The sequence below is a fragment of the Chrysemys picta genome, chromosome 3 (genome assembly GCF_011386835.1).
Source record: "Chrysemys picta bellii isolate R12L10 chromosome 3, ASM1138683v2, whole genome shotgun sequence".
NCBI lineage: Eukaryota > Metazoa > Chordata > Testudines > Emydidae > Chrysemys > Chrysemys picta.
Genome location: NC_088793.1, coordinates 140229424 through 140239770, shown reverse-complemented (window position 1 = coordinate 140239770; position 10347 = coordinate 140229424).

Below are 10347 nucleotides of genomic sequence, written 5' to 3'. Positions count from 1 at the left end.
GACTTGTTCTTTAGTTTTAAAACCTAGAACATGGTGATGCATTATAGCAGAAACTGACATCCTCTGTCCCGATGTAGAGACAGTGTTGTGCACTTAAACAAAACAGTTTTTCTTCTTTAAAATGTCACTTGGCTAGTAAAAGAAGTCCTGTGTAGTGTTCAAGTTTGAAAATACTTCACATGTTTCATAGTTAAGAATTTGTAGCCATAGCAGCAGATGGTAATTGGGTACTAATACAGCCTCCCACCCCACCTCCCCATACACCCTTCCGTGAGGTGGTGATAGATAGAAGTAATAAAATTGCTTTGTGGGAAAACAAATTCATGAATCATTAATCAATTTTTCCCATAAAGACACTAGTCACTAAAGCCAAGTGGGAACTCTAACCACAGTACCTCTCTGACTGGGAATCAAGCATTTTGAGTACTCAGTGGCATGAGAACACTCCCCCCCCCCCCCCCCCCCTTAGTATTGCTTAACTTTTTGTTCTGTTTCTGTATTTTGATTTTATATATATAAATTTTTCCTTCCGGTAGTCTTTAAATACCAAACATAACAGCATGTATTTTAAAAGTGGACATATGGATTGTTTTCATTTAGAAAACTCGTCTGATTATGTAAGGTATCTTTGAGCATGCTGCTATTTCAGTAGTATTGAAGACTACAAATGCAGTAAAAATGCTTTCTCTAAAAATTCTCTTGCAAACCCTGAGCTGTAGGAAAAAACTTCTCTATTTAGCTTAAAATATGAGCACAGGGTATAAGAGGTGCTAACTCTTGACATCTCTTCTGATCTTATAGCTGTTCTGTTTGCACTGTTAAAATGTAGAATTTAGAAATCTCCAAAAAACACAAACTATTATTTAAAACTTAATTTAATTCTTTACTTTGATTACGAAGGTCTAGTCTTAAATAGATTTTTTTCCTTAGCCAGCAAAACAAAGGAGAGGCTTTTTCTATAGTTGTAGTGAATCTTGATTAAAGTTCAAAAAAATTAGTGTATAAATTTATTGAGTTGGTTAAGGTAGCGTATGAAGCTGGAATGTTAACTGGAGAGGGAGAACGGAAACAAAGTTGAGTTTAAACCTAGCTAGGTCATAGAGACTTATTCCTCATGTGACCATTACCACACTTTGCATTTAAATTTTTAGTCTGAGTAAAGAAATTAAAGGGATAACAAATCCATGAGAACTGTAATAATTACATGCCCCTCCCCCCAATTACTGGTCTCTTGGGTTACAAAAAATTATTTTCAACACCCCCTTCCAAAATGACTCCCCCCCCCCCCCCCCAAAAAAAAAAACACCCTACGTTTGTAGTTACCCATGACTAAAGAAAAGCAATAGAAAATTTGCATGGAGTTGAGTTGATAAAACTAATACTGTTTCAGCAGAGTATAAACCACAGCTTTATACTGTCACCAAAGAGGGCTTGCCATCTGGCATATTAAGTAACCACAGGCATGTTATAAGGCCTTGTTTACACTGGAAAAAACTCTGCTCATTTTTTAGCAGTTGCACTTCTGCTAGCTATGCTGTGAATGCTCATAAAATGGGCTTCTATTTTACTTCAATGTCATGAAAAGTACTGGAGCTGCAGTGATGGTGTAACTGGTAGACTTAATAGTGTAGTGTAGACAAGGCTCCATTGTACACCTATTAGCAGTTCTGTTACCATACATATTGCTCAAGCTTTAATGACTTGTCTGGTAAAATTGCTTGAGTCTTCTCTGCACTTGAACTTCAACTGTAGCTACCAGCTCCTGTAATATGGGCATTAATTTTTCTGGTTTCAATATACCCTAAGGATTTGTCTTCTGTTCCATCAATGAAATGCCACTTGTGGCAGAAATGGATTGCTAATATAGAGAGGACAGCTATCAGCATCTTCTAATGCAGGCATAGTGGTAAAGCAACTGTAGGAGACATCCCAAAATACTTTGTGTGGGCACCCTGTGCCCTGAAGATTTCAGAATGGGTGGCTCTAAGAAACTACACCCTCTGTAATGTGCTGGGAAAATGGTACGTACTGTACTACTACACACTTTTATAGCCAATCTAGTAGAAATTAGTGTGAAAGAAGCCTTTTTTGAATTCTGTTTAAAATCCTGACTTGGAAATGAGCTGTGCGTGTGTTACTTTTTTTAACTGAGCTCTGAAAAGCCTGGTAAACAGGAACCTAGATTTTAGGTCCACTCTCTTGCTCCCAACCCAGACTGGTTTGTCTCATCTGCCATATTGTGGCCTTATATACACTATGAAATAGAATCATTACTGAACATAGTTGTCAGCAAACAATTCAGGTGACTTGGAGCTAAACACAAATGGCTCACTGAGCAGGGTTTGTCATGACCTATGCTTACTCATTAAGTGTTCAGTTACAGTTCTGTTTTCTTGTTTAGATAGGTATGCTAGCAAGCTTAGTCCTTAATGGCAGCAAATACCTTCTTCCTTTCTTTTATCTTTAGTTGACTGTTGTGGGAATTCATGCAGTACTTACAGCTTTCATTTTGGTATAAAACACCTTACCTTAAACATACTGCTTTTGAGTCTGTTGTTTCCCATTTGCTTCAATGGGGGAGGAGGGGTGGATTCAGTCCAATTCTGCTGTCTTAAATCTGTACTTATTGTAATAATCACTCTCCCAAAGGGGTACGAGTCCTCTGCTTTCATAGACATGTCTATTGAAGTCATACCTCTTCTAAAAATTCCAGTCCTTTAGAAATCTGTCAGTTAATGTTTTCTAATGGCACAACTTCAACCCAGGTCAGAAGAAATCAAATTAAGTCCATAACTGAGCATGTATTTCTTAGATGGGAGAGGGGTAATGAGTAGATGCCAGAAAAAGCTTATGGAGGGAAAGTAGAAATTGAAAAGTGCTGCTTTGCAGTATAAAGGTGTTACCAAGCCAGCTATGGTGAAGTTAAAGGAAGCATGCTAGCTCTTCAGCATCCCCGCCCCTTTCTGTGATGCAAAGTTCACTTAATCCTACACAACTGACTTCATGTGGTTGGTAGGGAGGAGGAGGGTGTATTTTATTGCAAGATAGATTAAGCCAGGGTGCTTCCCGGTTTTATATAGCTTCTTCCCCTTTATTCACTCAGAGATCGAGGCACTAGCTGTCCATTCACTGGGCCTTTTGGGGTCTGTAACAGTTGTACAGAATCAGCCAACTGGAATAGTAATTGTGGACAGTAATGAATCTTCATTTGACTCCTGCCTTTAGTCTTCCATTTCACAAACATTGGGAGTGGCAGGAAGCCATTGGAATAAACACCAAACAGCTGCTTGAACACTATTTCGTTTAGTGAAACAGCTACTTTAGTAAAATTCTTACTATATTTTTGAAAGTGGTATACCAGGAACAAAACCCTTTTTCATTTCAACGGGTGTTTCCCAGTAACCTCCTCTTTATCATTCCTTGTCACAATATTAGCATTGTACAAACCATTTTGTAATTGTTTCTGGTTAAGCAGGCAGCGTTAGGATCAAAATTGTTCTATTTCTGGAGAGGAAAAGCAGTTGATCCAATTCTTTGAAAATAAGCGAATAGTATTAAAATTGTATGAGATAAAATAGCTCAGACAACTTCCTTTTAAAAAGAATACCTTTTAAAACGTTTTGTAACCACTGTTTACACTGTGTTGGGAGTAATGGTAAAGATGAGAAATGGCAGTATAAAAATAATTACTTTGGACCTCATTGTCTGGACAGTAAATGGGGACTAAGGGTATAGTTATCACCTCAGTGGCATGATGCTCCTCACCCCACATCTTGTAGAGCTGCCTTCATGTGTTGGGGAGTCTCCACATAGTAAGTGTCACCAACTGAGGCCTTGTCTAGGAAAAACAGATGAAGTTTATAATGAGAGAGCTAACGTAAAATTCTAGTGTTGATGGGGCTACTTGTAATTTTCCCTTGATCTAGCTGGTCAAGGTGAACCATAACTAGAAGTCTAGGATTTATCTCACCCCAACTACATTAAGGTAAACCTATGCTGTGGCCCATTTACAGTAGGATTTTGTGTGTTCGCTATCTTGGTGTAAAAATACCTTTTTTGTAGTATAAAGTGGCATTAGACCAGGGGTAGGCAACCTATGGCATGTGTGCCGAAGGCGGCATGCGAGCTGATTTTCAGTGGCACTCACACTGCCTGGGTCCTGGCCAGGACTCTGCATTTTAATTTAATTTTAAATGAAGCTTCTTAAACATTTTAAAAAACTTATTTACTTTACATACAACAATAGTTTAGTTATATATTATAGGCTTACAGAAAGAGACCTTCTAAAAATGTAAAAATGTATTACTGGCACACGAAACCTTAAATTAGGGTGAATAAATGAAGACTCAGCACACCACTTCTGAAAGGTTGCCAACCCCTGCATTAGACTTCATATAGCTTTAAGCTGCATTAATTCTTCCATGGGCCCTTTCACACTCAAAAACTTTCACAGGGTCCTATGGAAACACACTTGCAAGGGACAGGTGTAAGACCAAGGCTAGAGTGGGGGGGCATGTTCTAAATATTTTGAAATGAACATGGGTATCTGAAAGAATAGCTTAAAGTAAACAGTGGCCAAAATACACCGAAGAGACTCCACTGGGGTTACTCACATGCTTAAAGTTAAGCATCTGTGTAAGTCTTCACGTGATCAGGCCCTAAAAAAAATTTTTCATATGGATTTCTTATTAAGTAGTCTGTACATATTCTGTTAGTACTTTGGGAATGTAGACAATTTTATTTTACAAAGAAGGCTTTGCTATTCATCTTTAATTCATAGGGTTGTTCCTTTAGATAAGTTGGTAAAATACATCAGCCCCTGTAGAAAAACTTTGCTTTTATGACAAGAGTGGGGGAGAAATGTACCAGCTGCTTTTAGTTGTCAGAAATAATTTTGCTCTGGAAAAACTCATGGATATAGTCACCACTGAATTTGTTTTTAGTATTTTCTAAGACAAAAGTAGAAGCTCCATTAAAGTGGCAAACTTTTATTTCCAGAACATGGATGTGATCCTGTAAACATTTAGGAACAGAATTATGCTTATTTGAATAATCTCATTGGCTTCACATGTGCAAGTCTGTGCAGCATCAGGCCTTATATATGTGCTTGTAGATATCCTGTACTATATATACAAAAAAAACCCCTATTTTTAGAAATATTTAGGTTGCAAAGTCAAGCACTGGAAAGATGGGAAATGCCAGATTTATCCTGGGAGTGAAGTGGGGGAATCAATTGTTGGGGCCAGTGGGTGGTTGGCTTGAATCTGGCCCAGCATGACTCTCTTCTCCAATATCTGGGAGTTGAGGGTGATCTTACCCCATGTGGTGTCCCAGGGATAGAATAAGGGCAACTGTGGCCATGTGCTGGATTGGGGGGAAGCCCACCATGGCTCCCTGTGCTACAGCTGCTCTGGCAGCTCCCAGGCATGCTCAGTGCAGTGACTTCTGCTTTAGTAGTGGCATAAACCCAGCTTTGAAATGTTAATGTTTAATCATTATTTTGGCAGTTTGCTAACACCTGAGCAACACTATGTAAAGTGAGAGAAGGAAAATGGCAATTTTCAGCAGTTTACATCTCAGCAAAATCTTGGGATACAGAAAATCTACTTCTCTAGCTGGAGAGCTTTACCTTTACCTGCTGCAAACAATGGCAGTGTTGGAGTTTTTCGCTATGTCTACACTAGTGCTGCGACAGTGGCACAGCTACTGTGCTGCTGTAGCGTCATAGTGTAGACGCTTCCTATGTTGATGGAAGAAGTTTTTCTGTCATAGTTAAACCACCTCTCTGAGAGGCAGTAGCTAGGTCAATGGAAGAATTCTCCTGTTGACCTAGCCAACTCCATGCCTTGGTTAGGTCAACCTAACTATGGTTCTTAGGGTGTGAAATTTTTCAAGCCCTAACTAACGTACATAGGTGGACCGAAGTTCTAGGTGTAAATGAAGCCTCAGAAAAAAGTCCCAAGAATCTTCTACAGTGGAAAGTGTTAGGCAACCTAAATATAGGGATCTCAGCCAGCTTCCCCTATAATACAGCAAGAATTACCCTACTGCAAATAATTTAAAAATTAAGATCAGGAAAAAGAAGAGTTATTTACACTCCAGGAAATGCTAATGTGGATCCTTCTGTAGGTGACTGGCAAGCAGTAACCTCCCTGGAAGATGAGGTGTTTCAAGTGTATCAGTCAAATAGCCATTGAAGTGCTGCTCTCCCAAACTTGACATCTGACCTGGCTGTCATGTCAAGTGCATAAAATTTAACAGAAGTCAGTGGATTGCTTCACGTTGCAAGCCCTGCAGCTCACAGATTGGAATGTTCCTGAAGCAGGCAGAAGATGCTGCTTGTCTTGGTGACGTTCAGAGGGAGAGACTCTGGAAATGCACTGTGAGGACCACTTAGAGGTTCTCAGAAGAGATGGCTTGGCCTTTTGATGGGCTAGATTATAGCGACAAAGAGATGAGATTAGAGCAAAGCTCTGGATGTGTCCAATATATGCAGCTTCTCTTCTTCTAGTGTCCAGTTTGGCTCCAGGAAAATGACTGGCAAGGTAACTGATCAGGTAGAATTCAGAGGCAACTTGGGAGATTAACTTGGAGTGTGGTTTCAACGCCTCTGTTCATATGGAAGGAGTAAGCTCACTGACTGTCCGCGCTGAGGCAATGGCTGTGGCAAACTGGGAAACTTAATTTATTTTTATGGAACAGTGGGTGTGACTTAGTTTCCTCTCTCATCTTGTATTGTTACTAGCCAGAAAGGACCAAGTTAATTTTTTTCTTGACACAAGACAAGAAAAACAGCGACTGAAGAGAAGTCCTCTAGTATGAATGAACTATCGGGAACTAAAATCATTGGGGGAGGGGGGCGGAGGGACTTAATGCAAATCCCTAGACTGTTAAACAAGTCTGTAGAAGTACCATGCCTGGGAGGGAATTGCTTATACTGGTTTTGATCAGGTTCAAGAGACTCAGCAAACAAATAACTGAGCATAGTATAAAGTGGGCATCTTGATCTAGAGGAGAGGAGACACTCTCACACAATCCAAGAACTGATACAATACTGTGACCAAGAGGGACAGACCTTGCAGAAAGGGCGTGAAAGAGTTTAAACCAACCAGGGTCTCCATGTGGAAGATGACTGGCATCTGGTAAGACAGGCATGTGTATAAGCTATTAATTTTTTTCAAGATAAGTATTCTCTGTCATGCTTTTATTCTAAATTAATCTTTTGGTTTATGAAGGCTGGTTGGTCATTCCCCCCTGAGAGAGAACAGGACCCCACATGTTGATCTAAACTCAAATTTGCTAAGGTGATTGCATTGGAGGGCAGGAGGAATTGCAGCCTAAATCCCAGGTCTGGAGGGAGAGGAATGTGAGTTCTTGCCCCGAGAAAGGTGATGGCTAGAGACCTTAGACCCGCTTGGGGCTCCCTCAATTAGGCCATGAAGGAGTCAAAACTGAAGTTACCTTGAGAGCTGTGACAATGGCCACCAGAAAAAACATGTTGATGGTCAAGTGGTGTATTGAGCAACCCAATAATGGGTCAAAGAGCAACTCCATGAGTTTTAGGAGGATGGTATTGAAGTCCAAGGTAGGAGTTAGATCTCTAGCCAGATGGCAAAAATGAAGGAGACCCTTAAGGAATTTAGACACTAGCAGATCAAAGATCGAATATGATTGTACCTGAATATGACATACTGATATTGCTGCAACGTGAATTTTGAGAGTCAAATGCTAGTTGAGAATCTTAAGTATTGGGTCTGCTATTGTACTAGATTGTTTTGGGGGGCCCATGTGGAAAATCTTTTCCATTTCAAGGAGTGAGTCTTCCTGGTGGAAGGTTTCCTGCTTTGTATGAGAACTCCCTGAATCTGTAGGGACCAATCTGTCAATAGCACTCAATCCGCTGCAGTGTTTGACCTTGGTTGCTGCTTGAGGTGAATGGGAGGCCTCCTGGACATTAGCAATTGCCTGATAGAGAGAACTACCTTGGCCAGTAAGGGGGAGGGGGGTGTCTCAGGATGATGTAACCTTGTCCCATATGATCTTGGGGATCAGGGAAATTGGCAGAAAGTTATATAGGAATTTGAGATCACCAACGGAGAAAGGCATCTGGTAGCGAAGCCAAGTGAAAGCCATCTGGGGCAAAAATTGGGCATTTGCTGGTGTCCTCTGGTAAACAAGTCTATTATGGGAGTCCTCAATTGATGGATTATTGGCTGTATGATGGACTACCACAACAATCATCCATTCTGCTCAAAAAGCTGGATATGTCATTGTTGATGCCTGACAGGTGTAGAGCCAACAGGGTTATTCTGTGTTGATGACATCATATCCAGAGCCTGATGTCTTCCTGGCAGAGGGGAAGTTTGAGCACCTCCTTGCTTGTTTATACAATGCACTGTGGCGTTCCGCAGAGCAGGCAAGAATGCTATGCAGGTCACTATAATGCCTCTCAGCTATAGGATGTTCATATGTAGTTTGACTGTCCTGAGACCCTATTCTATGCACCATGCTTCAGGTGGGCATTCCAAGCTGTTCCTGAAGTGTCTGTCATAAGTGCCATTGTCATGGAGGGGGTAGAGAACGGTACTCCTTTTTGTATGTTCATTGGGTCCAACTGAGCTCTTGCAGGACGTGAGATGGGTCTGTGATTGTCTTGATCGTGTGTTGTCTGGATGTGGAATCCATAGACCTCTGCCAGAGTTGTAAAGGCTGCAGGTGAAGTCTGTGAAGCGAGGTTGTGTGTATATATACGCTGATGTGTGGCTTAAGAGTCCCAGACTCTCATGCACACACAGTTGTTTAATTTGATTTTTGGTTGCTCACCATCAGCTAGAGCAATCAGAATCTGTCCTCTGGGAGGTAAATTCTTGTCAAGCAGGAGTTGGTCACTGCTCCTATGTTCTCTGTTGTCTGTGATGGTACAAGGGAAAATTTCTTGTAGTTCACAAGGATTCCAAGGCTGCTGTGGTCTCCTGTTGGGACCTACCTCTGATCAGCCAGTTGTCCAGTTACATGTAGACGTGGCTTCCCTGTCTCCTTAAGTACACTGCCAGGCATTCTGTGAATCCACAGCACTGAGAGTAGAGTCTGAAGGGCAGAACCCTATGCTGATAAATATTGGGACCCACTGTGAATCTTAGGTACTTCCTGTGGTTTTGGATGGATAGCTATATGGAAATACACATCTTGAGAGCCATGAATCCTTCTTGAGCTTGGAGAGATGAAATAATGGAGACAAGCATTATCATCCTGAACCTTAGATGCTGTATATAATATATATTTGCTGAATTTGTTCAGATCTAGGATAGGATGAAGACACCTTTCTTCTTCGAAATCAGGAAATACTGATAGAAACCATAGAAACCTCCTCTATGGTTAAATAAATAAAGCATTAAGACCCCTTCTATTTGTAATAGGCTCTTGTGAGAAGAGTCCCTGAAGAGGGATGGAGAAGGATGGGTGGGTAGAGGGTAGCCTTGGGTGATTAGCCACTGGCACCCATTTGTCTGATGTCATGGCAGACCACATCTGGTGGAAAGGTACAAGGCGGTGTTCAAAAATCATGCTCTCTGGACTGGATCTAATATGGATCCCAACAGTTCTGACAAATTTGCTGATGTGTTATAGGAGTGTTGTGCGTTGCTGTGGAAGAGAGAGGCTGGGGGTCCTCTGCTGTACCTCAGTCTTTTTTCTTGACCTGATATTTGATTGCTTTGGATGGTATGATGGCATCCATTGTCTCCTCTGGGGTTGATGATGGTACAGCTTGTGGTATGATGATCTTCCCCTGCATCACAATAGCATTTGTGCATCTCACAATTACTGATACATGTCACCTGCTAGGGAAGTATTATTTCCATTTCACAAATGCACAAGCCTACAGTCATACAAGAAGTCTGTGACAGAGCCAGGAATTAAACTCAGATCTCTGGCATCTTAGTCAAGTGCCTTAACAGTAAGACCAGCCTTTCTATACTGACCTACAGGGAGATGATCTTCATTTGTATATCCCTACTGCTTCAGGGAGCCATAAATATACTCTAATTAAAGACGGATTGACCTGCGAGCAGCCTCCTCTAAAAGAATCCTGCTACTTGTGGGAAATGGGGAGAGAGAGGCAGCAGCCTATTAGTCACATCTGCTGAAGATTCCTACTGTAGCAGTATTTGGTGGTGACATATACCAGTTCTTGTTCATCTTGGAGGTGTTTTAGATTTGCTTTAAATGTGGGAGAGGTTTTCATTACAGGAATTTTCATGGATATAAAATAAAATTGCCAATCGTTGTTGAGGAACAGTAGGGAAGGGAACCCTCCCTAGTTAAAGAGGTTTTTTTTTTTTTTTTTCC